The following is a 25,563-nucleotide window of genomic DNA, read 5'->3' on the forward strand; positions in this document are numbered from 1 at the left end:
TCCCTCCTTTTGTCGCTTTTAACTAAATATTTTTTATCGCTAGATTTTTACTGAAGATGAATGAAAATTGTGCACCAATTTGGAGAAATATTGAAATTGAATGCGACAACTGGTGTTTTTTCAAAAATCGGCTCGGCCAAACCGCCTTGCGGCACTTTGGGCGGCTAGATCTCCAAAAATACGCAAAATCAAAAAACAAAATTGCGTAACTCGGACGTGCGAGCGCAATGTTATGACCGTTTGAAGGACTTTATAGAATTTAGAGCGCTAGGAATAACGGATGCGATCATACCATCAGTAACGCACCGGATCCCATCAGAACTCCGAAGTTAAGCGTGCTTGGGCGAGGGAAGTACTAGGATGGGTTACCGCCTGGGAAGTCCTCGTGTTGCATCCCTCCTTTTGTCGCTTTTAATTAAATATTTTTTATCCTTAGATTTTTACTGAAGATGAATGAAATTTGTGCACCAATTTGGAGAAATATTGAAATTGAATGCGATAACAGGTGTTTTTTCAAAAATCGGCTCGGCCAAACCGCATTGCGGCACTTTGGGCGGCTAGATCTCGCAAAATACGCTAAATAAAAAAAAACGTAAATCGGACGTGCGAGCGCATTGTTATGACCCTTTAAAGGGCTTTATAGAATTTAGAGCGCTAGGAATGACAGATGCGATCATACCAGCACTAACGCACCGGATCCTATCAGAACTCCGAAGTTAAGCGTGCTTGGGCGAGAGTAGTACTAGGATGGGTGACCCCCTGGGAAGTCCTCGTGTTGCATCCCTCCTTTTGTCGCTTTTAACTAAATATTTTTTATCGCTAGAGTTTTACTGAAGATGAATGAAAATTGTGCACCAATTTGGAGAAATATTGAAATTGAATGCGACAACAGGTGTTTTTTCAAAAATCGGCTCGGCCAAACCGCCTTGCGGCACTTTGGGCGGCTAGATCTCCCAAAATACGCAAAATCAAAAAACAAATCGCGTAAATCGGACGTGCGAGCGCAATGTTATGACCGTTTGAAGGACTTTATAGAATTTAGAGCGCTAGGAATAATGAATGCGATCATACCAACACTAACGCACCGGATCGCATCAGAACTCCGAACTTAAGCGTGCTTGGGCGAGGGAAGTACTAGGATGGGTGACCGCCTGGGAAGTCCTCGTGTTGCATCCCTCCTTTTGTCGCTTTTAATTAAATATTTTTTATCCCTAGATTTTTACTGAAGATGAATGAAATTTGTGCACCAATTTGGAGAAATATTGAAATTGAATGCGATAACAGGTGTTTTTCAAAAATCGGCTCGGCCAAACCGCATTGCGGCACTTTGGGCGGCTAGATCTCGCAAAATACGCTAAATAAAAAAAAAACGTAAATCGGACGTGCGAGCGCATTGTTATGACCCTTTAAAGGGCTTTATAGAATTTAGAGCGCTAGGAATGACGGATGCGATCATACCAACACTAACGCACCGGATCCTATCAGAACTCCGAAGTTAAGCGTGCTTGGGCGAGAGTAGTACTAGGATGGGTGACCCCCTGGGAAGTCCTCGTGTTGCATCCCTCCTTTTGTCGCTTTTAACTAAATATTTTTTATCGCTAGAGTTTTACTGAAGATGAATGAAAATTGTGCACCAATTTGGAGAAATATTGAAATTGAATGCGATAACAGGTGTTGTTTCAAAAATCTGCTCGGCCAAACCGCCTTGCGGCACTTTGGGCGGCTAGATCTCGCAAAATACGCAAAATAAATAAAATAATCGCGTAAATCGGACGTGCGAGCGCAATGCTATGATCGTTTAAAGGGCCTAATAGAATTTAGAGCGCTAGGAATGACGGATGCGATCATACCAGCACTAACGCACCGGATCCCATCAGAACTCCGAAGTTAAGCGTGCTTGGGCGAGAGTAGTACTAGGATGGGTGACCTCCTGGGAAGTGCTCGTGTTGCATCCCTCCTTTTGTCGCTTTTAATTAAATATTTTTTATCCCTAGATTTTTACTGAAGATGAATGAAAATTGTGCACCAATTTGGAGAAATATTGAAATTGAATGCGATAACAGGTGTTTTTTCAAAAATCGGCTCGGCCAAACCACCTTGCGGCATTTTGGGCGGCTAGATCTCGCAAAATACGCAAAATAAAAAAAAAAACGTAAATCGGACGTGCGAGCGCAATGTTATGACCTTTTAAAGGGCTTTATAGAATTTAGAGCGCTAGGAATGATGGAAGCGATCATACCAGCACTAACGCACCGGATCCCATCAGAACTCTGAAGTTAAGCGTGCTTGGGCGAGAGTAGTACTAGGATGGGTGACCCCCTGGGAAGTCCTCGTGTTGCATCCCTCCTTTTGTCGCTTTTAATTAAATATTTTTTATCCCTAGATTTTTACTGAAGATGAATGAAAATTGTGCACCAATTTGGAGAAATATTGAAATTGAATGCGATAACAGGTGTTTTTTCAAAAATCGGCTCGGCCAAACCGCCTTGCGGCACTTTGGGCGGCTAGATCTCGCAAAATACGCAAAATAAAAAAAAACGTAAATCGGACATGCGAGCGCAATGTTATGACCCTTTAAAGGGCTTTAGAGAATTTAGAGCGCTAGGAATGATGGATGCGATCATACCAGCACTAACGCACCGGATCGCATCAGAACTCCGAAGTTAAGCGTGCTCGGGCGAGAGTAGTACTAGGATGGGTGACCCCCTGGGAAGTCCTCGTGTTGCATCCCTCCTTTTGTCGCTTTTAACTAAATATTTTTTATTGCTAGATTTTTACTGAAGATGAATGAAAATTGTGCACCAATTTGGAGAAATATTGAAATTGAATGCGACAACAGGTGTTTTTTCAAAAATCGGCTCGGCCAAACCGCCTTGCGGCACTTTGGGCGGCTAGATCTCCCAAAATACGCAAAATAAAAAAACAAATCGTGTAAGTCGGACGTGCGAGCGCAATGTTATGACCGTTTGAAGGATGGGTGACCCCCTGGGAAGTCCTCGTGTTGCATCCCTCCTTTTGTCGCTTTTAACTAAATATTTTTTATCGCTAGATTTTTACTGAAGATGAATGAAAATTGTGCACCAATTTGGAGAAATATTGAAATTGAATGCGACAACAGGTGTTTTTTCAAAAATCGGCTCGGCCAAACCGCCTTGCGGCACTTTGGGCGGCTAGATCTCCCAAAATACGCAAAATCAAAAAAAAAAATCGCGTAAATCGGACGTGCGAGCGCAATGTTATGATCGTTTAAAGGGCTTTATAGAATTTAGAGCGCTAGGAATGACGGATGCGATCATACCAGCACTAACGCACTGGATCCCATCAGAACTCCGAAGTTAAGCGTGCTTGGGCGAGAGTAGTACTAGGATGGGTGACCCCGTGGGAAGTCCTCGTGTTGCATCCCTCCTTTTGTCGCTTTTAACTAAATATTTTTTATCGCTAGATTTTTACTGAAGATAAATGAAAATTGTGCACCAATTTGGAGAAATATTGAAATTGAATGCGATAACAGGTGTTTTTTCGAAAATCGGCTCGGCCAAACCGCCTTGCGGCACTTTGGGCGGCTAGATCTCGCAAAATACGCTAAATAAAAAAAAACGTAAATCGGACGTGCGAGCGCATTGTTATGACCCTTTAAAGGGCTTTATAGAATTTAGAGCGCCAGGAATGACGGATGCGATCATACCAGCACTAACGCACCGGATCCTATCAGAACTCCGAAGTTAAACGTGCTTGGGCAAGAGTAGTACTAGGATGGGTGACCCCCTGGGAAGTCCTCGTGTTGCATCCCTCCTTTTGTCGCTTTTAACTAAATATTTTTTATCGCTAGAGTTTTACTGAAGATGAATGAAAATTGTGCACCAATTTGGAGAAATATTGAAATTGAATGCGATAACAGGTGTTTTTTCAAAAATCGGCTCGGCCAAACAGCCTTGCGGCACTTTGGGCGGCTAGATCTCGCAAAATACGCAAAATAAATAAAATAATCGCGTAAATCGGACGTGCGAGCGCAATGCTATGATCGTTTAAAGGGCTTTATAGAATTTAGAGCGCTAGGAATGACGGATGCGATCATACCAGCACTAACGCACTGGATCCCATCAGAACTCCGAACTTAAGCGTGCTTGGGCGAGAGTAGTACTAGGATGGGTGACCCCGTGGGAAGTCCTCGTGTTGCAACCCTCCTTTTGTCGCTTTTACCTAAATATTTTTTATCGCTAGATTTTTACTGAAGATAAATGAAAATTGTGCACCAATTTGGAGAAATATTGAAATTGAATGCGATAACAGATGTTTTTTCAAAAATCGGCTCGGCCAAACCGCATTGCGGCACTTTGGGCGGCTAGATCTCGCAAAATACGCTAAATAAAAAAAAACGTAAATCGGACGTGCGAGCGCATTGTTATGACCCTTTAAAGGGCTTTATAGAATTTAGAGCGCTAGGAATGACAGATGCGATCATACCAGCACTAACGCACCGGATCCTATCAGAACTCCGAAGTTAAGCGTGCTTGGGCGAGAGTAGTACTAGGATGGGTGACCCCCTGGGAAGTCCTCGTGTTGCATCCCTCCTTTTGTCGCTTTTAACTAAATATTTTTTATCGCTAGAGTTTTACTGAAGATGAATGAAAATTGTGCACCAATTTGGAGAAATATTGAAATTGAATGCGACAACAGGTGTTTTTTCAAAAATCGGCTCGGCCAAACCGCCTTGCGGCACTTTGGGCGGCTAGATCTCCCAAAATACGCAAAATCAAAAAACAAATCGCGTAAATCGGACGTGCGAGCGCAATGTTATGACCGTTTGAAGGACTTTATAGAATTTAGAGCGCTAGGAATAATGAATGCGATCATACCAACACTAACGCACCGGATCCCATCAGAACTCCGAAGTTAAGCGTGCTTGGGCGAGGGAAGTACTAGGATGGGTGACCGCCTGGGAAGTCCTCGTGTTGCATCCCTCCTTTTGTCGCTTTTAATTAAATATTTTTTATCCCTAGATTTTTACTGAAGATGAATGAAAATTGTGCACCAATTTGGAGAAATATTGAAATTGAATGCGATAACAGGTGTTTTTTCGAAAATCGGCTCGGCCAAACCGCATTGCGGCACTTTGGGCGGCTAGATCTCGCAAAATACGCTAAATAAAAAAAAAACGTAAATCGGACGTGCGAGCGCAATTTTATGACCCTTTAAAGGGCTTTATAGAATTTAGAGCGCTAGGAATGACGGATGCGATCATACCAGCACTAACGCACCGGATCCTATCAGAACTCCGAAGTTAAGCGTGCTTGGGCGAGAGTAGTACTAGGATGGGTGACCCCCTGGGAAGTCCTCGTGTTGCATCCCTCCTTTTGTCGCTTTTAACTAAATATTTTTTATCGCTAGATTTTTACTGAAGATGAATGAAAATTGTGCACCAATTTGGAGAAATATTGAAATTGAATGCGATAACAGGTGTTGTTTCGAAAATCGGCTCGGCCAAACCGCCTTGCGGCACTTTGGGCGGCTAGATCTAGCAAAATACGCAAAATAAATAAAAAAATCGCGTAAATCGGACGTGCGAGCGCAATGCTATGATCGTTTAAAGGGCTTTATAGAATTTAGAGCGCTAGGAATGACGGATGCGATCATACCAGCACTAACGCACCGGATCCCATCAGAACTCCGAAGTTAAGCGTGCTTGGGCGAGAGTAGTACTAGGATGGGTGACCCCCTGGGAAGTGCTCGTGTTGCATCCCTCCTTTTGTCGCTTTTAATTAAATATTTTTTATCCCTAGATTTTTACTGAAGATGAATGAAAATTGTGCACCAATTTGGAGAAATATTGAAATTGAATGCGATAACAGGTGTTTTTTCGAAAATCGGCTCGGCCAAACCGCCTTGCGGCAGTTTGGGCGGCTAGATCTCGCAAAATACGCAAAATAAAAAAAAAATCGCGTAAATCGGACGTGCGAGCGCAATGTTATGACCGTTTAAAGGGCTTTATAGAATTTAGAGCGCTAGGAATGACGGATGCGATCATACCAGCACTAACGCACCGGATCCCATCAGAACTCCGAAGTTAAGCGTGCTTGGGCGAGAGTAGTACTAGGATGGGTGACCCCCTGGGAAGTCCTCGTGTTGCATCCCTCCTTTTGTCGCTTTTAATTAAATATTTTTTATCCCTAGATTTTTACTGAAGATGAATGAAAATTGTGCACCAATTTGGAGAAATATTGAAATTGAATGCGATAACAGGTGTTTTTTCGAAAATCGGCTCGGCCAAACCGCCTTGCGGCACTTTGGGCGGCTAGATCTCGCAAAATACGCAAAATAAAAAAAAATCGCGTAAATCGGACGTGCGAGCGCAATGTTATGACCGTTTAAAGGGCTTTATAGAATTTAGAGCGCTAGGAATAACGGATGCGATCATACCAGCACTAACGCACCGGATCCCATCAGAACTCCGAAGTTAAGCGTGCTTGGGCGAGAGTAGTACTAGGATGGGTGACCCCCTGGGAAGTCCTCGTGTTGCATCCCTCCTTTTGTCGCTTTTAACTAAATATTTTTTATCACTAGATTTTTACTGAAGATGAATGAAAATTGTGCACCAATTTGGAGAAATATTGAAATTGAATGCGATAACAGGTGTTTTTTCGAAAATCGGCTCGGCCAAACCGCCTTGCGGCACTTTGGGCGGCTAGATCTCGCAAAATACGCAAAATCAAAAAAAAATCGCGTAAATCGGACGTGCGAGCGCAATGTTATGACCGTTTAAAGGGCTTTATAGAATTTAGAGCGCTAGGAATAACGGATGCGATCATACCAGCACTAACGCACCGGATCCCATCAGAACTCCGAAGTTAAGCGTGCTTGGGCGAGAGTAGTACTAGGATGGGTGACCCCCTGGGAAGTCCTCGTGTTGCATCCCTCCTTTTGTCGCTTTTAACTAAATATTTTTTATCACTAGATTTTTACTGAAGATGAATGAAAATTGTGCACCAATTTGGAGAAATATTGAAATTGAATGCGATAACAGGTGTTTTTTCGAAAATCGGCTCGGCCAAACCGCCTTGCGGCACTTTGGGCGGCTAGATCTCGCAAAATACGCAAAATCAAAAAAAAAATCGCGTAAATCGGACGTGCGAGCGCAATGTTATGACCGTTTAAAGGGCTTTATAGAATTTAGAGCGCTAGGAATGACGGATGCGATCATACCAGCACTAACGCACCGGATCCCATCAGAACTCCGAAGTTAAGCGTGCTTGGGCGAGAGTAGTACTAGGATGGGTGACCCCCTGGGAAGTCCTCGTGTTGCATCCCTCCTTTTGTCGCTTTTAACTAAATATTTTTTATCGCTAGATTTTTACTGAAGATGAATGAAAATTGTGCACCAATTTGGAGAAATATTGAAATTGAATGCGATAACAGGTGTTTTTTCGAAAATCGGCTCGGCCAAACCGCCTTGCGGCACTTTGGGCGGCTAGATCTCGCAAAATACGTAAAAAAAAAAAAATCGCGTAAATCGGACGTGCGAGCGCAATGTTATGACCGTTTAAAGGGCTTTATAGAATTTAGAGCGCTAGGAATGACGGATGCGATCATACCAGCACTAACGCACCGGATCCCATCAGAACTCCGAAGTTAAGCGTGCTTGGGCGAGAGTAGTACTAGGATGGGTGACCCCCTGGGAAGTCCTCGTGTTGCATCCCTCCTTTTGTCGCTTTTAACTAAATATTTTTTATCGCTAGATTTTTACTGAAGATGAATGAAAATTGTGCACCAATTTGGAGAAATATTGAAATTGAATGCGATAACAGGTGTTTTTTCGAAAATCGGCTCGGCCAAACCGCCTTGCGGCACTTTGGGCGGCTAGATCTCGCAAAATACGCAAAATAAAAAAAAATCGCGTAAATCGGACGTGCGAGCGCAATGTTATGACCGTTTAAAGGGCTTTATAGAATTTAGAGCGCTAGGAATAACGGATGCGATCATACCAGCACTAACGCACCGGATCCCATCAGAACTCCGAAGTTAAGCGTGCTTGGGCGAGAGTAGTACTAGGATGGGTGACCCCCTGGGAAGTCCTCGTGTTGCATCCCTCCTTTTGTCGCTTTTAACTAAATATTTTTTATCACTAGATTTTTACTGAAGATGAATGAAAATTGTGCACCAATTTGGAGAAATATTGAAATTGAATGCGATAACAGGTGTTTTTTCGAAAATCGGCTCGGCCAAACCGCCTTGCGGCAGTTTGGGCGGCTAGATCTCGCAAAATACGCAAAATAAAAAAAAATCGCGTAAATCGGACGTGCGAGCGCAATGTTATGACCGTTTAAAGGGCTTTATAGAATTTAGAGCGCTAGGAATAACGGATGCGATCATACCAGCACTAACGCACCGGATCCCATCAGAACTCCGAAGTTAAGCGTGCTTGGGCGAGAGTAGTACTAGGATGGGTGACCCCCTGGGAAGTCCTCGTGTTGCATCCCTCCTTTTGTCGCTTTTAACTAAATATTTTTTATCACTAGATTTTTACTGAAGATGAATGAAAATTGTGCACCAATTTGGAGAAATATTGAAATTGAATGCGATAACAGGTGTTTTTTCGAAAATCGGCTCGGCCAAACCGCCTTGCGGCACTTTGGGCGGCTAGATCTCGCAAAATACGCAAAATCAAAAAAAAAATCGCGTAAATCGGACGTGCGAGCGCAATGTTATGACCGTTTAAAGGGCTTTATAGAATTTAGAGCGCTAGGAATGACGGATGCGATCATACCAGCACTAACGCACCGGATCCCATCAGAACTCCGAAGTTAAGCGTGCTTGGGCGAGAGTAGTACTAGGATGGGTGACCCCCTGGGAAGTCCTCGTGTTGCATCCCTCCTTTTGTCGCTTTTAACTAAATATTTTTTATCGCTAGATTTTTACTGAAGATGAATGAAAATTGTGCACCAATTTGGAGAAATATTGAAATTGAATGCGATAACAGGTGTTTTTTCGAAAATCGGCTCGGCCAAACCGCCTTGCGGCAGCTTTGGGCGGCTAGATCTCGCAAAATACGCAAAATAAAAAAAAATCGCGTAAATCGGACGTGCGAGCGCAATGTTATGACCGTTTAAAGGGCTTTATAGAATTTAGAGCGCTAGGAATGACGGATGCGATCATACCAGCACTAACGCACCGGATCCCATCAGAACTCCGAAGTTAAGCGTGCTTGGGCGAGAGTAGTACTAGGATGGGTGACCCCCTGGGAAGTCCTCGTGTTGCATCCCTCCTTTTGTCGCTTTTAACTAAATATTTTTTATCGCTAGATTTTTACTGAAGATGAATGAAAATTGTGCACCAATTTGGAGAAATATTGAAATTGAATGCGATAACAGGTGTTTTTTCGAAAATCGGCTCGGCCAAACCGCCTTGCGGCAGCTTTGGGCGGCTAGATCTCGCAAAATACGCAAAATAAAAAAAAATCGCGTAAATCGGACGTGCGAGCGCAATGTTATGACCGTTTAAAGGGCTTTATAGAATTTAGAGCGCTAGGAATGACGGATGCGATCATACCAGCACTAACGCACCGGATCCCATCAGAACTCCGAAGTTAAGCGTGCTTGGGCGAGAGTAGTACTAGGATGGGTGACCCCCTGGGAAGTCCTCGTGTTGCATCCCTCCTTTTGTCGCTTTTAACTAAATATTTTTTATCGCTAGATTTTTACTGAAGATGAATGAAAATTGTGCACCAATTTGGAGAAATATTGAAATTGAATGCGATAACAGGTGTTTTTTCGAAAATCGGCTCGGCCAAACCGCCTTGCGGCAGTTTGGGCGGCTAGATCTCGCAAAATACGCAAAATAAAAAAAAATCGCGTAAATCGGACGTGCGAGCGCAATGTTATGACCGTTTAAAGGGCTTTATAGAATTTAGAGCGCTAGGAATAACGGATGCGATCATACCAGCACTAACGCACCGGATCCCATCAGAACTCCGAAGTTAAGCGTGCTTGGGCGAGAGTAGTACTAGGATGGGTGACCCCCTGGGAAGTCCTCGTGTTGCATCCCTCCTTTTGTCGCTTTTAACTAAATATTTTTTATCGCTAGATTTTTACTGAAGATGAATGAAAATTGTGCACCAATTTGGAGAAATATTGAAATTGAATGCGATAACAGGTGTTTTTTCGAAAATCGGCTCGGCCAAACCGCCTTGCGGCAGTTTGGGCGGCTAGATCTCGCAAAATACGCAAAATCAAAAAAAAATCGCGTAAATCGGACGTGCGAGCGCAATGTTATGACCGTTTAAAGGGCTTTATAGAATTTAGAGCGCTAGGAATAACGGATGCGATCATACCAGCACTAACGCACCGGATCCCATCAGAACTCCGAAGTTAAGCGTGCTTGGGCGAGAGTAGTACTAGGATGGGTGACCCCCTGGGAAGTCCTCGTGTTGCATCCCTCCTTTTGTCGCTTTTAATTAAATATTTTTTATCCCTAGATTTTTACTGAAGATGAATGAAAATTGTGCACCAATTTGGAGAAATATTGAAATTGAATGCGATAACAGGTGTTTTTTCGAAAATCGGCTCGGCCAAACCGCCTTGCGGCAGTTTGGGCGGCTAGATCTCGCAAAATACGCAAAATAAAAAAAAATCGCGTAAATCGGACGTGCGAGCGCAATGTTATGACCGTTTAAAGGGCTTTATAGAATTTAGAGCGCTAGGAATGACGGATGCGATCATACCAGCACTAACGCACCGGATCCCATCAGAACTCCGAAGTTAAGCGTGCTTGGGCGAGAGTAGTACTAGGATGGGTGACCCCCTGGGAAGTCCTCGTGTTGCATCCCTCCTTTTGTCGCTTTTAACTAAATATTTTTTATCGCTAGATTTTTACTGAAGATGAATGAAAATTGTGCACCAATTTGGAGAAATATTGAAATTGAATGCGATAACAGGTGTTTTTTCGAAAATCGGCTCGGCCAAACCGCCTTGCGGCAGTTTGGGCGGCTAGATCTCGCAAAATACGCAAAATAAAAAAAAATCGCGTAAATCGGACGTGCGAGCGCAATGTTATGACCGTTTAAAGGGCTTTATAGAATTTAGAGCGCTAGGAATGACGGATGCGATCATACCAGCACTAACGCACCGGATCCCATCAGAACTCCGAAGTTAAGCGTGCTTGGGCGAGAGTAGTACTAGGATGGGTGACCCCCTGGGAAGTCCTCGTGTTGCATCCCTCCTTTTGTCGCTTTTAATTAAATATTTTTTATCCCTAGATTTTTACTGAAGATGAATGAAAATTGTGCACCAATTTGGAGAAATATTGAAATTGAATGCGATAACAGGTGTTTTTTCGAAAATCGGCTCGGCCAAACCGCCTTGCGGCAGTTTGGGCGGCTAGATCTCGCAAAATACGCAAAATAAAAAAAAAATCGCGTAAATCGGACGTGCGAGCGCAATGTTATGACCGTTTAAAGGGCTTTATAGAATTTAGAGCGCTAGGAATGACGGATGCGATCATACCAGCACTAACGCACCGGATCCCATCAGAACTCCGAAGTTAAGCGTGCTTGGGCGAGAGTAGTACTAGGATGGGTGACCCCCTGGGAAGTCCTCGTGTTGCATCCCTCCTTTTGTCGCTTTTAACTAAATATTTTTTATCACTAGATTTTTACTGAAGATGAATGAAAATTGTGCACCAATTTGGAGAAATATTGAAATTGAATGCGATAACAGGTGTTTTTTCGAAAATCGGCTCGGCCAAACCGCCTTGCGGCAGTTTGGGCGGCTAGATCTCGCAAAATACGCAAAATCAAAAAAAAATCGCGTAAATCGGACGTGCGAGCGCAATGTTATGACCGTTTAAAGGGCTTTATAGAATTTAGAGCGCTCCGGATCCCATCAGAACTCCGAAGTTAAGCGTGCTTGGGCGAGAGTAGTACTAGGATGGGTGACCCCCTGGGAAGTCCTCGTGTTGCATCCCTCCTTTTGTCGCTTTTAACTAAATATTTTTTATCACTAGATTTTTACTGAAGATGAATGAAAATTGTGCACCAATTTGGAGAAATATTGAAATTGAATGCGATAACAGGTGTTTTTTCGAAAATCGGCTCGGCCAAACCGCCTTGCGGCACTTTGGGCGGCTAGATCTCGCAAAATACGCAAAATCAAAAAAAAATCGCGTAAATCGGACGTGCGAGCGCAATGTTATGACCGTTTAAAGGGCTTTATAGAATTTAGAGCGCTAGGAATAACGGATGCGATCATACCAGCACTAACGCACCGGATCCCATCAGAACTCCGAAGTTAAGCGTGCTTGGGCGAGAGTAGTACTAGGATGGGTGACCCCCTGGGAAGTCCTCGTGTTGCATCCCTCCTTTTGTCGCTTTTAACTAAATATTTTTTATCACTAGATTTTTACTGAAGATGAATGAAAATTGTGCACCAATTTGGAGAAATATTGAAATTGAATGCGATAACAGGTGTTTTTTCGAAAATCGGCTCGGCCAAACCGCCTTGCGGCAGTTTGGGCGGCTAGATCCCGCAAAAATACGCAAAATCAAAAAAAAATCGCGTAAATCGGACGTGCGAGCGCAATGTTATGACCGTTTAAAGGGCTTTATAGAATTTAGAGCGCTAGGAATAACGGATGCGATCATACCAGCACTAACGCACCGGATCCCATCAGAACTCCGAAGTTAAGCGTGCTTGGGCGAGAGTAGTACTAGGATGGGTGACCCCCTGGGAAGTCCTCGTGTTGCATCCCTCCTTTTGTCGCTTTTAACTAAATATTTTTTATCGCTAGATTTTTACTGAAGATGAATGAAAATTGTGCACCAATTTGGAGAAATATTGAAATTGAATGCGATAACAGGTGTTTTTTCGAAAATCGGCTCGGCCAAACCGCCTTGCGGCAGTTTGGGCGGCTAGATCTCGCAAAATACGCAAAATAAAAAAAAATCGCGTAAATCGGACGTGCGAGCGCAATGTTATGACCGTTTAAAGGGCTTTATAGAATTTAGAGCGCTAGGAATAACGGATGCGATCATACCAGCACTAACGCACCGGATCCCATCAGAACTCCGAAGTTAAGCGTGCTTGGGCGAGAGTAGTACTAGGATGGGTGACCCCCTGGGAAGTCCTCGTGTTGCATCCCTCCTTTTGTCGCTTTTAACTAAATATTTTTTATCGCTAGATTTTTACTGAAGATGAATGAAAATTGTGCACCAATTTGGAGAAATATTGAAATTGAATGCGATAACAGGTGTTTTTTCGAAAATCGGCTCGGCCAAACCGCCTTGCGGCAGTTTGGGCGGCTAGATCTCGCAAAATACGCAAAATAAAAAAAAATCGCGTAAATCGGACGTGCGAGCGCAATGTTATGACCGTTTAAAGGGCTTTATAGAATTTAGAGCGCTAGGAATAACGGATGCGATCATACCAGCACTAACGCACCGGATCCCATCAGAACTCCGAAGTTAAGCGTGCTTGGGCGAGAGTAGTACTAGGATGGGTGACCCCCTGGGAAGTCCTCGTGTTGCATCCCTCCTTTTGTCGCTTTTAACTAAATATTTTTTATCACTAGATTTTTACTGAAGATGAATGAAAATTGTGCACCAATTTGGAGAAATATTGAAATTGAATGCGATAACAGGTGTTTTTTCGAAAATCGGCTCGGCCAAACCGCCTTGCGGCAGTAAATACGCAAAATAAAAAAAAAATCGCGTAAATCGGACGTGCGAGCGCAATGTTATGACCGTTTAAAGGGCTTTATAGAATTTAGAGCGCTAGGAATAACGGATGCGATCATACCAGCACTAACGCACCGGATCCCATCAGAACTCCGAAGTTAAGCGTGCTTGGGCGAGAGTAGTACTAGGATGGGTGACCCCCTGGGAAGTCCTCGTGTTGCATCCCTCCTTTTGTCGCTTTTAACTAAATATTTTTTATCGCTAGATTTTTACTGAAGATGAATGAAAATTGTGCACCAATTTGGAGAAATATTGAAATTGAATGCGATAACAGGTGTTTTTTCGAAAATCGGCTCGGCCAAACCGCCTTGCGGCAGTTTGGGCGGCTAGATCTCGCAAAAATACGCAAAATAAAAAAAAATCGCGTAAATCGGACGTGCGAGCGCAATGTTATGACCGTTTAAAGGGCTTTATAGAATTTAGAGCGCTAGGAATAACGGATGCGATCATACCAGCACTAACGCACCGGATCCCATCAGAACTCCGAAGTTAAGCGTGCTTGGGCGAGAGTAGTACTAGGATGGGTGACCCCCTGGGAAGTCCTCGTGTTGCATCCCTCCTTTTGTCGCTTTAACTTAAATATTTTTTATCGCTAGATTTTTACTGAAGATGAATGAAAATTGTGCACCAATTTGGAGAAATATTGAAATTGAATGCGATAACAGGTGTTTTTTCGAAAATCGGCTCGGCCAAACCGCCTTGCGGCAGTTTGGGCGGCTAGATCTCGCAAAATACGCAAAATAAAAAAAAATCGCGTAAATCGGACGTGCGAGCGCAATGTTATGACCGTTTAAAGGGCTTTATAGAATTTAGAGCGCTAGGAATGACGGATGCGATCATACCAGCACTCACTAACGCACCGGATCCCATCAGAACTCCGAAGTTAAGCGTGCTTGGGCGAGAGTAGTACTAGGATGGGTGACCCCCTGGGAAGTCCTCGTGTTGCATCCCTCCTTTTGTCGCTTTTAACTAAATATTTTTTATCACTAGATTTTTACTGAAGATGAATGAAAATTGTGCACCAATTTGGAGAAATATTGAAATTGAATGCGATAACAGGTGTTTTTTCGAAAATCGGCTCGGCCAAACCGCCTTGCGGCAGTTTGGGCGGCTAGATCTCGCAAAAATACGCAAAATAAAAAAAAATCGCGTAAATCGGACGTGCGAGCGCAATGTTATGACCGTTTAAAGGGCTTTATAGAATTTAGAGCGCTAGGAATAACGGATGCGATCATACCAGCACTAACGCACCGGATCCCATCAGAACTCCGAAGTTAAGCGTGCTTGGGCGAGAGTAGTACTAGGATGGGTGACCCCCTGGGAAGTCCTCGTGTTGCATCCCTCCTTTTGTCGCTTTTAACTAAATATTTTTTATCGCTAGATTTTTACTGAAGATGAATGAAAATTGTGCACCAATTTGGAGAAATATTGAAATTGAATGCGATAACAGGTGTTTTTTCGAAAATCGGCTCGGCCAAACCGCCTTGCGGCAGCTTTGGGCGGCTAGATCTCGCAAAATACGCAAAATAAAAAAAAATCGCGTAAATCGGACGTGCGAGCGCAATGTTATGACCGTTTAAAGGGCTTTATAGAATTTAGAGCGCTAGGAATGACGGATGCGATCATACCAGCACTAACGCACCGGATCCCATCAGAACTCCGAAGTTAAGCGTGCTTGGGCGAGAGTAGTACTAGGATGGGTGACCCCCTGGGAAGTCCTCGTGTTGCATCCCTCCTTTTGTCGCTTTTAACTAAATATTTTTTATCGCTAGATTTTTACTGAAGATGAATGAAAATTGTGCACCAATTTGGAGAAATATTGAAATTGAATGCGATAACAGGTGTTTTTTCGAAAATCGGCTCGGCCAAACCGCCTTGCGGCAGTTTGGGCGGCTAGATCCCGCAAAAATACGCAAAATCAAAAAAAAATCGCGTAAATCGGACGTGCGAGCGCAATGTTATGACCGTTTAAAGGGCTTTATAGAATTTAGAGCGCTAGGAATAACGGATGCGATCATACCAGCACTAACGCACCGGATCCCATCAGAACTCCGAAGTTAAGCGTGCTTGGGCGAGAGTAGTACTAGGATGGGTGACCCCCTGGGAAGTCCTCGTGTTGCATCCCTCCTTTTGTCGCTTTTAACTAAATATTTTTTATCACTAGATTTTTACTGAAGATGAATGAAAATTGTGCACCAATTTGGAGAAATATTGAAATTGAATGCGATAACAGGTGTTTTTTCGAAAATCGGCTCGGCCAAACCGCCTTGCGGCAGTTTGGGCGGCTAGATCTCGCAAAATACGCAAAATAAAAAAAAATCGCGTAAATCGGACGTGCGAGCGCAATGTTATGACCGTTTAAAGGGCTTTATAGAATTTAGAGCGCTAGGAATAACGGATGCGATCATACCAGCACTAACGCACCGGATCCCATCAGAACTCCGAAGTTAAGCGTGCTTGGGCGAGAGTAGTACTAGGATGGGTGACCCCCTGGGAAGTCCTCGTGTTGCATCCCTCCTTTTGTCGCTTTTAATTAAATATTTTTTATCCCTAGATTTTTACTGAAGATGAATGAAAATTGTGCACCAATTTGGAGAAATATTGAAATTGAATGCGATAACAGGTGTTTTTTCGAAAATCGGCTCGGCCAAACCGCCTTGCGGCACTTTGGGCGGCTAGATCTCGCAAAATACGCAAAATAAAAAAAAATCGCGTAAATCGGACGTGCGAGCGCAATGTTATGACCGTTTAAAGGGCTTTATAGAATTTAGAGCGCTAGGAATGACGGATGCGATCATACCAGCACTAACGCACCGGATCCCATCAGAACTCCGAAGTTAAGCGTGCTTGGGCGAGAGTAGTACTAGGATGGGTGACCCCCTGGGAAGTCCTCGTGTTGCATCCCTCCTTTTGTCGCTTTTAACTAAATATTTTTTATCGCTAGATTTTTACTGAAGATGAATGAAAATTGTGCACCAATTTGGAGAAATATTGAAATTGAATGCGATAACAGGTGTTTTTTCGAAAATCGGCTCGGCCAAACCGCCTTGCGGCACTTTGGGCGGCTAGATCTCGCAAAATACGCAAAATAAAAAAAAAATCGCGTAAATCGGACGTGCGAGCGCAATGTTATGACCGTTTAAAGGGCTTTATAGAATTTAGAGCGCTAGGAATGACGGATGCGATCATACCAGCACTAACGCACCGGATCCCATCAGAACTCCGAAGTTAAGCGTGCTTGGGCGAGAGTAGTACTAGGATGGGTGACCCCCTGGGAAGTCCTCGTGTTGCATCCCTCCTTTTGTCGCTTTTAACTAAATATTTTTTATCGCTAGATTTTTACTGAAGATGAATGAAAATTGTGCACCAATTTGGAGAAATATTGAAATTGAATGCGATAACAGGTGTTTTTTCGAAAATCGGCTCGGCCAAACCGCCTTGCGGCAGTTTGGGCGGCTAGATCTCGCAAAATACGCAAAATAAAAAAAAAATCGCGTAAATCGGACGTGCGAGCGCAATGTTATGACCGTTTAAAGGGCTTTATAGAATTTAGAGCGCTAGGAATGACGGATGCGATCATACCAGCACTAACGCACCGGATCCCATCAGAACTCCGAAGTTAAGCGTGCTTGGGCGAGAGTAGTACTAGGATGGGTGACCCCCTGGGAAGTCCTCGTGTTGCATCCCTCCTTTTGTCGCTTTTAACTAAATATTTTTATCACTAGATTTTTACTGAAGATGAATGAAAATTGTGCACCAATTTGGAGAAATATTGAAATTGAATGCGATAACAGGTGTTTTTTCGAAAATCGGCTCGGCCAAACCGCCTTGCGGCAGTTTGGGCGGCTAGATCTCGCAAAAATACGCAAAATAAAAAAAAAATCGCGTAAATCGGACGTGCGAGCGCAATGTTATGACCGTTTAAAGGGCTTTATAGAATTTAGAGCGCTAGGAATGACGGATGCGATCATACCAGCACTAACGCACCGGATCCCATCAGAACTCCGAAGTTAAGCGTGCTTGGGCGAGAGTAGTACTAGGATGGGTGACCCCCTGGGAAGTCCTCGTGTTGCATCCCTCCTTTTGTCGCTTTTAACTAAATATTTTTTATCACTAGATTTTTACTGAAGATGAATGAAAATTGTGCACCAATTTGGAGAAATATTGAAATTGAATGCGATAACAGGTGTTTTTTCGAAAATCGGCTCGGCCAAACCGCCTTGCGGCAGTTTGGGCGGCTAGATCCCGCAAAAATACGCAAAATAAAAAAAAAAATCGCGTAAATCGGACGTGCGAGCGCAATGTTATGACCGTTTAAAGGGCTTTATAGAATTTAGAGCGCTAGGAATAACGGATGCGATCATACCAGCACTAACGCACCGGATCCCATCAGAACTCCGAAGTTAAGCGTGCTTGGGCGAGAGTAGTACTAGGATGGGTGACCCCCTGGGAAGTCCTCGTGTTGCATCCCTCCTTTTGTCGCTTTTAACTAAATATTTTTTATCACTAGATTTTTACTGAAGATGAATGAAAATTGTGCACCAATTTGGAGAAATATTGAAATTGAATGCGATAACAGGTGTTTTTTCGAAAATCGGCTCGGCCAAACCGCCTTGCGCAGTTAAGCTAATGACAACTGGTCTTCAAACAAAAAAGGACTTCGAGCACTTTTCAACCACTAAAACAACGACCCGAAGTTTTGCTTATCCTTGATGTATTGAGCCTACCTTATTAATCGCACAAAAATAAGTTGGATTCTACATAAAATATTGAAGTTCCGAAGTCTCGAAGCATGATTAATCAATGGCAGAAGTATGGAAAAATTGTGAAAAAAAAAGACACCCAGAATTACGCAGTAAAGGTTAGAATTTTCAATTGACTTATCATAATGTCGTTTGCAATGATATTACTATCAATTATGAATAATATTTAATTAATACTAAAAGATAAGAGAGTTTATATAAAGACCAAAAGTTTATGATTATGATAAAAATCAGAATACTGAGGGAAAGGTTGTAGTGGGAAGGATCATTCAATAGGTTTTATGTGGTGAAAATTTGAATTAATTGACGACACTTTCACAAGAAATTTATACAAATAAAACTACAAAGTAGTACTAGGATGGGTGACCCCCTGGGAAGTCCTCGTGTTGCATCCCTCCTTTTGTCGCTTTTAACTAAATATTTTTTATCACTAGATTTTTACTGAAGATGAATGAAAATTGTGCACCAATTTGGAGAAATATTGAAATTGAATGCGATAACAGGTGTTTTTTCGAAAATCGGCTCGGCCAAACCGCCTTGCGGCAGTAAATACGCAAAATAAAAAAAAAATCGCGTAAATCGGACGTGCGAGCGCAATGTTATGACCGTTTAAAAGGGCTTTATAGAATTTAGAGCGCTAGGAATAACGGATGCGATCATACCAGCACTAACGCACCGGATCCCATCAGAACTCCGAAGTTAAGCGTGCTTGGGCGAGAGTAGTACTAGGATGGGTGACCCCCTGGGAAGTCCTCGTGTTGCATCCCTCCTTTTGTCGCTTTTAACTAAATATTTTTTATCACTAGATTTTTACTGAAGATGAATGAAAATTGTGCGCACCAATTTGGAGAAATATTGAAATTGAATGCGATAACAGGTGTTTTTTCGAAAATCGGCTCGGCCAAACCGCCTTGCGGCAGTTTGGGCGGCTAGATCTCGCAAAAATACGCAAAATAAAAAAAAAATCGCGTAAATCGGACGTGCGAGCGCAATGTTATGACCGTTTAAAGGGCTTTATAGAATTTAGAGCGCTAGGAATAACGGATGCGATCATACCAGCACTAACGCACCGGATCCCATCAGAACTCCGAAGTTAAGCGTGCTTGGGCGAGAGTAGTACTAGGATGGGTGACCCCCTGGGAAGTCCTCGTGTTGCATCCCTCCTTTTGTCGCTTTTAACTAAATATTTTTTATCACTAGATTTTTACTGAAGATGAATGAAAATTGTGCACCAATTTGGAGAAATATTGAAATTGAATGCGATAACAGGTGTTTTTTCGAAAATCGGCTCGGCCAAACCGCCTTGCGGCAGTTTGGGCGGCTAGATCTCGCAAAAATACGCAAAATAAAAAAAAAATCGCGTAAATCGGACGTGCGAGCGCAATGTTATGACCGTTTAAAGGGCTTTATAGAATTTAGAGCGCTAGGAATAACGGATGCGATCATACCAGCACTAATGCACCGGATCCCATCAGAACTCCGAAGTAAAGCGTGCTTGGGCGAGAGTAGTACTAGGATGGGTGACCCCCCTGGGAAGTTCTCGTGTTGCATCCCTCCATTTGTCGCTTTTAATTATATATTTTTTATCACTAGATTTTTACTAAAGATGAATGCAAATTGTGCACCAATTTGGAGCAAAATTGAAATAGAATGGGATAACAGGTGTTTTTTTCAAAAATCAGCTCGGCCAAACCGCCTTGGGAGGCTAGATCTCGCAAAAATACGCAAAATCAAAAACAAATCGCGTAAATCGGACGTGCGAGCGCAAAGTTATGACCGTTTAAATTTTTACCAATTTACAACTACTTTTTTCCCTATACTCATTATTTGATAATTTTATCTTATCAATTTATATAACTACTTAAGGTCATGCCACATCAAACATCACTGATAATCGAGCACTTTTGTTTTGAATCATGCCTTGTCTTGGTTGGGTGCATGGTGCATGTTTTAATAATATATCTTACTTTAAAAAGATTGCAATATATTCGAAATAAAGTTAAGCATTAAAAAATAACACACTTAAATCTAAACCCTAATAATAAAAAACATTAAGCTAATGACAATTGGTCTTCAAACAAAAATGGACTTCGAGCACTTTTCAACCACTAAAACAACGACCCGACGTTTTGCTTATCCTTGATGTATTGAGCCTACCTTATTAATCGCACAAAAATAAGTTGGATTCTACATAAAATATTGAAGTTCCGAAGTCTCGAAGCATGATTAATCAATGGCGGAAGTATTGAAAAATTGTGAAAAAAAAAGACACCCAGAATTACGCAGTAAAGGTTAGACTTTTCAATTGACTTATCATAATGTCGTTTGCAATGATATTACTATCAATTATGAATAATATTTAATTAATACTAAAAGATAAGAGAGTTTATATAAAGACCAAAAGTTTATGATTATGATAAAAATCAGAATACTGAGGGAAAGGTTGTAGTGGGAAGGATCATTCAATAGGTTTTATGTGGTGAAAATTTGAATTTATTGACGACACTTTCACAAGAAATTTATACAAATAAAACTACAAAGTAGTACTAGGATGGGTGACCCCCTGGGAAGTCCTCGTGTTGCATCCCTCCTTTTGTCGCTTTTAATTATATACAACTACTTTTTTCCCTATACTCATTATTTGATAATTTTATCTTATCAATTTATATAACTACTTAAGGTCATGCCACATCAAACATCACTGATAATCGAGCACTTTTTTTTTGAATCATGCCTTGTCTTGGTTGGGTGCATGGTGCATGTTTTAATAATATATCTTACTTTAAAAAGACCGCAACATATTCGAAATAAAGTTAAGCATTAAAAAATAACACACTTAAATCTAAACCCTAATAATAAAAAACTTTAAGCTAATGATAACAGGTCTTCAAACAAAAATGGACTTCGAGCACTTTTCAACCACTAAAACAACGACCCGAAGTTTTGCTTATCCTTGATTTATTGAGCCTACATTATTAATCACAAACAAATAAGTTGGATTCTATATAAAATATTGAAGTTCCGAAGTCTCGAAGCATGATTAATCAATGGCGAATGTATGGAAAAATTGTGAAAAAAAAAGACACCCAGAATTACGCAGTAAATGTTAGACTTTTCGATTGACTTATCATAAAGTCGTGTGCAATGATATTACTATCAATTATGAATAATATTTAATTAATAGTAAAAGATAAGAGAGTTTATATAAAGACCAAAAGTTTATGATTATGATAAAAATCAGAATACTGAGGGAAAGGTTGTAGTGGGAAGGATCATTCAATAGGTTTTATGTGGTGAAAATTCGAATTAATTGACGACACTTTCACAAGAAATTTATCCAAATAAAACTACAAAGTAGTACTAGGATGGGTGACCCCCTGGGAAGTCCTCGTGTTGCATCCCTCCTTTTGTCGCTTTTAATTATATATTATTTTGCAAAAATAACGCCCGGGCCGAGATGTGAAAAGCACAGGCTTTTAGTTAAGTGTGGGCGCGGGCAGGAAAGGGCAATAGAATTTAGAGCGCTAGGAATGACGGATGCGATCATACCAGCACTAATGCACCGGATCCCATCAGAACTCCGAAGTAAAGCGTGCTTGGGCGAGAGTAGTACTAGGATGGGTGACCCCCCTGGGAAGTCCTCGTGTTGCATCCCTCCATTTGTCGCTTTTAATTATATATTTTTTATCACTAGATTTTTACTAAAGATGAATGCAAATTGTGCACCAATTTGGAGCAAAATTGAAATAGAATGGGATAACAGGTGTTTTTTCAAAAATCAGCTCGGCCAAACCGCCTTGGGAGGCTAGATCTCGCAAAAATACGCAAAATCAAAAACAAATCGCGTAAATCGGACGTGCGAGCGCAAAGTTATGACCGTTTAAATTTTTACCAATTTACAACTACTTTTTTCCCTATACTCATTATTTGATAATTTTATCTTATCAATTTATATAACTACTTAAGGTCATGCCACATCAAACATCACTGATAATCGAGCACTTTTGTTTTGAATCATGCATTGTCTTGGTTGGGTGCATGGTGCATGTTTTAATAATATATCTTACTTTAAAAAGATTGCAATATATTCGAAATAAAGTTAAGCATTAAAAAATAACACACTTAAATCTAAACCCTAATAATAAAAAACATTAAGCTAATGACAACTGGTCTTCAAACAAAAATGGACTTCGAGCACTTTTCAACCACTAAAACAACGACCCGACGTTTTGCTTATCCTTGATGTATTGAGCCTACCTTATTAATCGCACAAAAATAAGTTGGATTCTACATAAAATATTGAAGTTCCGAAGTCTCGAAGCATGATTAATCAATGGCGGAAGTATGGAAAAATTGTGAAAAAAAAAGACACCCAGAATTACGCAGTAAAGGTTAGACTTTTCAATTGACTTATCATAATGTCGTTTGCAATGATATTACTATCAATTATGAATAATATTTAATTAATACTAAAAGATAAGAGAGTTTATATAAAGACCAAAAGTTTATGATTATGATAAAAATCAGAATACTGAGGGAAACGTTGTAGTGGGAAGGATCATTCAATAGGTTTTATGTGGTGAAAATTTGAATTTATTGACGACACTTTCACAAGAAATTTATACAAATAAAACTACAAAGTAGTACTAGGATGGGTGACCCCCTGGGAAGTCCTCGTGTTGCATCCCTCCTTTTGTCGCTTTTAATTATATACAACTACTTTTTTCCCTATACTCATTATTTGATAATTTTATCTTATCAATTTATATAACTACTTAAGGTCATGCCACATCAAACATCACTGATAATCGAGCACTTTTGTTTTGAATCATGCCTTGTCTTGGTTGGGTGCATGGTGCATGTTTTAATAATATATCTTACTTTAAAAAGATTGCAATATATTCGAAATAAAGTTAAGCATTAAAAAATAACACACTTAAATCTAAACCCTAATAATAAAAAACATTAAGCTAATGACAACTGGTCTTCAAACAAAAATGGACTTCGAGCACTTTTCAACCACTAAAACAACGACCCGACGTTTTGCTTATCCTTGATGTATTGATCCTACCTTATTAATCGCACAAAAATAAGTTGGATTCTACATAAAATATTGAAGTTCCGAAGTCTCGAAGCATGATTAATCAATGGCGGAAGTATTGAAAAATTGTGAAAAAAAAGACACCCAGAATTACGCAGTAAAGGTTAGACTTTTCAATTGACTTATCATAATGTCGTTTGCAATGATATTACTATCAATTATGAATAATATTTAATTAATACTAAAAGATAAGAGAGTTTATATAAAGACCAAAAGTTTATGATTATGATAAAAATCAGAATACTGAGGGAAAGGTTGTAGTGGGAAGGATCATTCAATAGGTTTTATGTGGTGAAAATTTGAATTTATTGACGACACTTTCACAAGAAATTTATACAAATAAAACTACAAAGTAGTACTAGGATGGGTGACCCCCTGGGAAGTCCTCGTGTTGCATCCCTCCTTTTGTCGCTTTTAATTATATACAACTACTTTTTTCCCTATACTCATTATTTGATAATTTTATCTTATCAATTTATATAACTACTTAAGGTCATGCCACATCAAACATCACTGATAATCGAGCACTTTTTTTTTGAATCATGCCTTGTCTTGGTTGGGTGCATGGTGCATGTTTTAATAATATATCTTACTTTAAAAAGACCGCAACATATTCGAAATAAAGTTAAGCATTAAAAAATAACACACTTAAATCTAAACCCTAATAATAAAAAACTTTAAGCCAATGATAACAGGTCTTCAAACAAAAATGGACTTCGAGCACTTTTCATCCACTAAAACAACGACCCGAAGTTTTGCTTATCCTTGATTTATTGAGCCTACCTTATTAATCACAAACAAATAAGTTGGATTCTATATAAAATATTGAAGTTCCGAAGTCTCGAAGCATGATTAATCAATGGCGAATGTATGGAAAAATTGTGAAAAAAAAAGACACCCAGAATTACGCAGTAAATGTTAGACTTTTCGATTGACTTATCATAAAGTCGTGTGCAATGATATTACTATCAATTATGAATAATATTTAATTAATAGTAAAAGATAAGAGAGTTTATATAAAGACCAAAAGTTTATGATTATGATAAAAATCAGAATACTGAGGGAAAGGTTGTAGTGGGAAGGATCATTCAATAGGTTTTATGTGGTGAAAATTTGAATTAATTGACGACACTTTCACAAGAAATTTATCCAAATAAAACTAGAAAGTAGTACTAGGATGGGTGACCCCCTGGGAAGTCCTCGTGTTGCATCCCTCCTTTTGTCGCTTTTAATTATATATTATTTTGCAAAAATAACGCCCGGGCCGAGATGTGAAAAGCACAGGCTTTTAGTTAAGCGTGGGCGCGGGCAGGAAAGGGCAATAGAATTTAGAGCGCTAGGAATGACGGATGCGATCATACCAGCACTAATGCACCGGATCCCATCAGAACTCCGAAGTAAAGCGTGCTTGGGCGAGAGTAGTACTAGGATGGGTGACCCCCCTGGGAAGTCCTCGTGTTGCATCCCTCCATTTGTCGCTTTTAATTATATATTTTTTATCACTAGATTTTTACTAAAGATGAATGCAAATTGTGCACCAATTTGGAGCAAAATTGAAATAGAATGGGATAACAGGTGTTTTTTCAAAAATCAGCTCGGCCAAACCGCCTTGGGAGGCTAGATCTCGCAAAAATACGCAAAATCAAAAACAAATCGCGTAAATCGGACGTGCGAGCGCAAAGTTATGACCGTTTAAATTTTTACCAATTTACAACTACTTTTTTCCCTATACTCATTATTTGATAATTTTATCTTATCAATTTATATAACTACTTAAGGTCATGCCACATCAAACATCACTGATAATCGAGCACTTTTGTTTTGAATCATGCATTGTCTTGGTTGGGTGCATGGTGCATGTTTTAATAATATATCTTACTTTAAAAAGATTGCAATATATTCGAAATAAAGTTAAGCATTAAAAAATAACACACTTAAATCTAAACCCTAATAATAAAAAACATTAAGCTAATGAC

General features: G+C 41.0%; 50 non-coding genes and 1 pseudogene across 50 annotated transcripts; all 51 read left to right on the forward strand.

Moving 5' to 3' along the window:
• Window positions 1-278: 278 nt before the first annotated feature.
• On the forward strand, window positions 279-397 carry LOC132620865 (5S ribosomal RNA). Its single transcript, XR_009575290.1, has one exon. It is a non-coding gene; the product is annotated as a 5S ribosomal RNA (ribosomal RNA).
• Window positions 398-665: 268 nt separating this feature from the next.
• LOC132620813 (5S ribosomal RNA) lies at window positions 666-784 on the forward strand. Its single transcript, XR_009575241.1, has one exon. It is a non-coding gene; the product is annotated as a 5S ribosomal RNA (ribosomal RNA).
• A 273-nt stretch (window positions 785-1,057) lies between these two features.
• Window positions 1,058-1,176, forward strand: LOC132620891 (5S ribosomal RNA). Its single transcript, XR_009575317.1, has one exon. It is a non-coding gene; the product is annotated as a 5S ribosomal RNA (ribosomal RNA).
• Window positions 1,177-1,444: 268 nt separating this feature from the next.
• On the forward strand, window positions 1,445-1,563 carry LOC132620836 (5S ribosomal RNA). Its single transcript, XR_009575262.1, has one exon. It is a non-coding gene; the product is annotated as a 5S ribosomal RNA (ribosomal RNA).
• Window positions 1,564-1,836: 273 nt separating this feature from the next.
• Window positions 1,837-1,955, forward strand: LOC132620757 (5S ribosomal RNA). Its single transcript, XR_009575186.1, has one exon. It is a non-coding gene; the product is annotated as a 5S ribosomal RNA (ribosomal RNA).
• A 270-nt stretch (window positions 1,956-2,225) lies between these two features.
• On the forward strand, window positions 2,226-2,344 carry LOC132620798 (5S ribosomal RNA). Its single transcript, XR_009575226.1, has one exon. It is a non-coding gene; the product is annotated as a 5S ribosomal RNA (ribosomal RNA).
• Window positions 2,345-2,612: 268 nt separating this feature from the next.
• LOC132620789 (5S ribosomal RNA) lies at window positions 2,613-2,731 on the forward strand. The gene has a single exon (XR_009575218.1). It is a non-coding gene; the product is annotated as a 5S ribosomal RNA (ribosomal RNA).
• Window positions 2,732-3,284: 553 nt separating this feature from the next.
• Window positions 3,285-3,403, forward strand: LOC132620775 (5S ribosomal RNA). The gene has a single exon (XR_009575204.1). It is a non-coding gene; the product is annotated as a 5S ribosomal RNA (ribosomal RNA).
• A 268-nt stretch (window positions 3,404-3,671) lies between these two features.
• Window positions 3,672-3,790, forward strand: LOC132620839 (5S ribosomal RNA). The gene has a single exon (XR_009575265.1). It is a non-coding gene; the product is annotated as a 5S ribosomal RNA (ribosomal RNA).
• A 273-nt stretch (window positions 3,791-4,063) lies between these two features.
• LOC132620856 (5S ribosomal RNA) lies at window positions 4,064-4,182 on the forward strand. Its single transcript, XR_009575282.1, has one exon. It is a non-coding gene; the product is annotated as a 5S ribosomal RNA (ribosomal RNA).
• A 268-nt stretch (window positions 4,183-4,450) lies between these two features.
• LOC132620816 (5S ribosomal RNA) lies at window positions 4,451-4,569 on the forward strand. The gene has a single exon (XR_009575243.1). It is a non-coding gene; the product is annotated as a 5S ribosomal RNA (ribosomal RNA).
• Window positions 4,570-4,842: 273 nt separating this feature from the next.
• LOC132620827 (5S ribosomal RNA) lies at window positions 4,843-4,961 on the forward strand. Its single transcript, XR_009575254.1, has one exon. It is a non-coding gene; the product is annotated as a 5S ribosomal RNA (ribosomal RNA).
• Window positions 4,962-5,230: 269 nt separating this feature from the next.
• LOC132620786 (5S ribosomal RNA) lies at window positions 5,231-5,349 on the forward strand. The gene has a single exon (XR_009575215.1). It is a non-coding gene; the product is annotated as a 5S ribosomal RNA (ribosomal RNA).
• Window positions 5,350-5,622: 273 nt separating this feature from the next.
• Window positions 5,623-5,741, forward strand: LOC132620765 (5S ribosomal RNA). Its single transcript, XR_009575194.1, has one exon. It is a non-coding gene; the product is annotated as a 5S ribosomal RNA (ribosomal RNA).
• Window positions 5,742-6,013: 272 nt separating this feature from the next.
• LOC132620517 (5S ribosomal RNA) lies at window positions 6,014-6,132 on the forward strand. The gene has a single exon (XR_009574968.1). It is a non-coding gene; the product is annotated as a 5S ribosomal RNA (ribosomal RNA).
• Window positions 6,133-6,403: 271 nt separating this feature from the next.
• LOC132620518 (5S ribosomal RNA) lies at window positions 6,404-6,522 on the forward strand. Its single transcript, XR_009574969.1, has one exon. It is a non-coding gene; the product is annotated as a 5S ribosomal RNA (ribosomal RNA).
• Window positions 6,523-6,794: 272 nt separating this feature from the next.
• On the forward strand, window positions 6,795-6,913 carry LOC132620519 (5S ribosomal RNA). The gene has a single exon (XR_009574970.1). It is a non-coding gene; the product is annotated as a 5S ribosomal RNA (ribosomal RNA).
• A 273-nt stretch (window positions 6,914-7,186) lies between these two features.
• LOC132620520 (5S ribosomal RNA) lies at window positions 7,187-7,305 on the forward strand. Its single transcript, XR_009574971.1, has one exon. It is a non-coding gene; the product is annotated as a 5S ribosomal RNA (ribosomal RNA).
• A 270-nt stretch (window positions 7,306-7,575) lies between these two features.
• On the forward strand, window positions 7,576-7,694 carry LOC132620528 (5S ribosomal RNA). The gene has a single exon (XR_009574975.1). It is a non-coding gene; the product is annotated as a 5S ribosomal RNA (ribosomal RNA).
• A 271-nt stretch (window positions 7,695-7,965) lies between these two features.
• On the forward strand, window positions 7,966-8,084 carry LOC132620540 (5S ribosomal RNA). Its single transcript, XR_009574986.1, has one exon. It is a non-coding gene; the product is annotated as a 5S ribosomal RNA (ribosomal RNA).
• Window positions 8,085-8,355: 271 nt separating this feature from the next.
• On the forward strand, window positions 8,356-8,474 carry LOC132620552 (5S ribosomal RNA). The gene has a single exon (XR_009574996.1). It is a non-coding gene; the product is annotated as a 5S ribosomal RNA (ribosomal RNA).
• Window positions 8,475-8,747: 273 nt separating this feature from the next.
• LOC132620564 (5S ribosomal RNA) lies at window positions 8,748-8,866 on the forward strand. Its single transcript, XR_009575007.1, has one exon. It is a non-coding gene; the product is annotated as a 5S ribosomal RNA (ribosomal RNA).
• A 272-nt stretch (window positions 8,867-9,138) lies between these two features.
• On the forward strand, window positions 9,139-9,257 carry LOC132620576 (5S ribosomal RNA). Its single transcript, XR_009575019.1, has one exon. It is a non-coding gene; the product is annotated as a 5S ribosomal RNA (ribosomal RNA).
• Window positions 9,258-9,529: 272 nt separating this feature from the next.
• On the forward strand, window positions 9,530-9,648 carry LOC132620588 (5S ribosomal RNA). The gene has a single exon (XR_009575032.1). It is a non-coding gene; the product is annotated as a 5S ribosomal RNA (ribosomal RNA).
• A 271-nt stretch (window positions 9,649-9,919) lies between these two features.
• On the forward strand, window positions 9,920-10,038 carry LOC132620601 (5S ribosomal RNA). Its single transcript, XR_009575042.1, has one exon. It is a non-coding gene; the product is annotated as a 5S ribosomal RNA (ribosomal RNA).
• A 272-nt stretch (window positions 10,039-10,310) lies between these two features.
• Window positions 10,311-10,429, forward strand: LOC132620613 (5S ribosomal RNA). Its single transcript, XR_009575054.1, has one exon. It is a non-coding gene; the product is annotated as a 5S ribosomal RNA (ribosomal RNA).
• A 271-nt stretch (window positions 10,430-10,700) lies between these two features.
• On the forward strand, window positions 10,701-10,819 carry LOC132620624 (5S ribosomal RNA). Its single transcript, XR_009575064.1, has one exon. It is a non-coding gene; the product is annotated as a 5S ribosomal RNA (ribosomal RNA).
• Window positions 10,820-11,090: 271 nt separating this feature from the next.
• Window positions 11,091-11,209, forward strand: LOC132620637 (5S ribosomal RNA). Its single transcript, XR_009575074.1, has one exon. It is a non-coding gene; the product is annotated as a 5S ribosomal RNA (ribosomal RNA).
• Window positions 11,210-11,481: 272 nt separating this feature from the next.
• On the forward strand, window positions 11,482-11,600 carry LOC132620649 (5S ribosomal RNA). Its single transcript, XR_009575086.1, has one exon. It is a non-coding gene; the product is annotated as a 5S ribosomal RNA (ribosomal RNA).
• A 235-nt stretch (window positions 11,601-11,835) lies between these two features.
• Window positions 11,836-11,955, forward strand: LOC132620968 (5S ribosomal RNA; annotated as a pseudogene).
• A 272-nt stretch (window positions 11,956-12,227) lies between these two features.
• On the forward strand, window positions 12,228-12,346 carry LOC132620661 (5S ribosomal RNA). Its single transcript, XR_009575097.1, has one exon. It is a non-coding gene; the product is annotated as a 5S ribosomal RNA (ribosomal RNA).
• Window positions 12,347-12,619: 273 nt separating this feature from the next.
• LOC132620673 (5S ribosomal RNA) lies at window positions 12,620-12,738 on the forward strand. Its single transcript, XR_009575110.1, has one exon. It is a non-coding gene; the product is annotated as a 5S ribosomal RNA (ribosomal RNA).
• A 271-nt stretch (window positions 12,739-13,009) lies between these two features.
• LOC132620684 (5S ribosomal RNA) lies at window positions 13,010-13,128 on the forward strand. The gene has a single exon (XR_009575121.1). It is a non-coding gene; the product is annotated as a 5S ribosomal RNA (ribosomal RNA).
• A 271-nt stretch (window positions 13,129-13,399) lies between these two features.
• Window positions 13,400-13,518, forward strand: LOC132620689 (5S ribosomal RNA). The gene has a single exon (XR_009575127.1). It is a non-coding gene; the product is annotated as a 5S ribosomal RNA (ribosomal RNA).
• Window positions 13,519-13,770: 252 nt separating this feature from the next.
• Window positions 13,771-13,889, forward strand: LOC132620701 (5S ribosomal RNA). Its single transcript, XR_009575134.1, has one exon. It is a non-coding gene; the product is annotated as a 5S ribosomal RNA (ribosomal RNA).
• A 272-nt stretch (window positions 13,890-14,161) lies between these two features.
• Window positions 14,162-14,280, forward strand: LOC132620714 (5S ribosomal RNA). Its single transcript, XR_009575146.1, has one exon. It is a non-coding gene; the product is annotated as a 5S ribosomal RNA (ribosomal RNA).
• A 271-nt stretch (window positions 14,281-14,551) lies between these two features.
• LOC132620829 (5S ribosomal RNA) lies at window positions 14,552-14,674 on the forward strand. Its single transcript, XR_009575256.1, has one exon. It is a non-coding gene; the product is annotated as a 5S ribosomal RNA (ribosomal RNA).
• Window positions 14,675-14,946: 272 nt separating this feature from the next.
• Window positions 14,947-15,065, forward strand: LOC132620725 (5S ribosomal RNA). The gene has a single exon (XR_009575157.1). It is a non-coding gene; the product is annotated as a 5S ribosomal RNA (ribosomal RNA).
• Window positions 15,066-15,337: 272 nt separating this feature from the next.
• LOC132620738 (5S ribosomal RNA) lies at window positions 15,338-15,456 on the forward strand. Its single transcript, XR_009575168.1, has one exon. It is a non-coding gene; the product is annotated as a 5S ribosomal RNA (ribosomal RNA).
• Window positions 15,457-15,729: 273 nt separating this feature from the next.
• LOC132620740 (5S ribosomal RNA) lies at window positions 15,730-15,848 on the forward strand. Its single transcript, XR_009575170.1, has one exon. It is a non-coding gene; the product is annotated as a 5S ribosomal RNA (ribosomal RNA).
• A 271-nt stretch (window positions 15,849-16,119) lies between these two features.
• Window positions 16,120-16,238, forward strand: LOC132620741 (5S ribosomal RNA). Its single transcript, XR_009575171.1, has one exon. It is a non-coding gene; the product is annotated as a 5S ribosomal RNA (ribosomal RNA).
• Window positions 16,239-16,509: 271 nt separating this feature from the next.
• On the forward strand, window positions 16,510-16,628 carry LOC132620742 (5S ribosomal RNA). Its single transcript, XR_009575172.1, has one exon. It is a non-coding gene; the product is annotated as a 5S ribosomal RNA (ribosomal RNA).
• Window positions 16,629-16,900: 272 nt separating this feature from the next.
• On the forward strand, window positions 16,901-17,019 carry LOC132620743 (5S ribosomal RNA). The gene has a single exon (XR_009575173.1). It is a non-coding gene; the product is annotated as a 5S ribosomal RNA (ribosomal RNA).
• A 272-nt stretch (window positions 17,020-17,291) lies between these two features.
• LOC132620744 (5S ribosomal RNA) lies at window positions 17,292-17,410 on the forward strand. Its single transcript, XR_009575174.1, has one exon. It is a non-coding gene; the product is annotated as a 5S ribosomal RNA (ribosomal RNA).
• A 272-nt stretch (window positions 17,411-17,682) lies between these two features.
• LOC132620745 (5S ribosomal RNA) lies at window positions 17,683-17,801 on the forward strand. The gene has a single exon (XR_009575175.1). It is a non-coding gene; the product is annotated as a 5S ribosomal RNA (ribosomal RNA).
• Window positions 17,802-18,075: 274 nt separating this feature from the next.
• Window positions 18,076-18,194, forward strand: LOC132620746 (5S ribosomal RNA). The gene has a single exon (XR_009575176.1). It is a non-coding gene; the product is annotated as a 5S ribosomal RNA (ribosomal RNA).
• Window positions 18,195-19,134: 940 nt separating this feature from the next.
• LOC132620748 (5S ribosomal RNA) lies at window positions 19,135-19,253 on the forward strand. Its single transcript, XR_009575178.1, has one exon. It is a non-coding gene; the product is annotated as a 5S ribosomal RNA (ribosomal RNA).
• A 275-nt stretch (window positions 19,254-19,528) lies between these two features.
• LOC132620749 (5S ribosomal RNA) lies at window positions 19,529-19,647 on the forward strand. Its single transcript, XR_009575179.1, has one exon. It is a non-coding gene; the product is annotated as a 5S ribosomal RNA (ribosomal RNA).
• A 273-nt stretch (window positions 19,648-19,920) lies between these two features.
• LOC132620817 (5S ribosomal RNA) lies at window positions 19,921-20,040 on the forward strand. The gene has a single exon (XR_009575244.1). It is a non-coding gene; the product is annotated as a 5S ribosomal RNA (ribosomal RNA).
• Window positions 20,041-22,021: 1,981 nt separating this feature from the next.
• Window positions 22,022-22,141, forward strand: LOC132620823 (5S ribosomal RNA). The gene has a single exon (XR_009575250.1). It is a non-coding gene; the product is annotated as a 5S ribosomal RNA (ribosomal RNA).
• Window positions 22,142-24,934: 2,793 nt separating this feature from the next.
• LOC132620824 (5S ribosomal RNA) lies at window positions 24,935-25,054 on the forward strand. The gene has a single exon (XR_009575251.1). It is a non-coding gene; the product is annotated as a 5S ribosomal RNA (ribosomal RNA).
• Window positions 25,055-25,563: the final 509 nt, after the last annotated feature.

Source organism: Lycium barbarum, chromosome 11, assembly GCF_019175385.1.
Source record: "Lycium barbarum isolate Lr01 chromosome 11, ASM1917538v2, whole genome shotgun sequence".
In the NCBI taxonomy this organism is placed as follows: Eukaryota; Viridiplantae; Streptophyta; class Magnoliopsida; order Solanales; family Solanaceae; genus Lycium; species Lycium barbarum.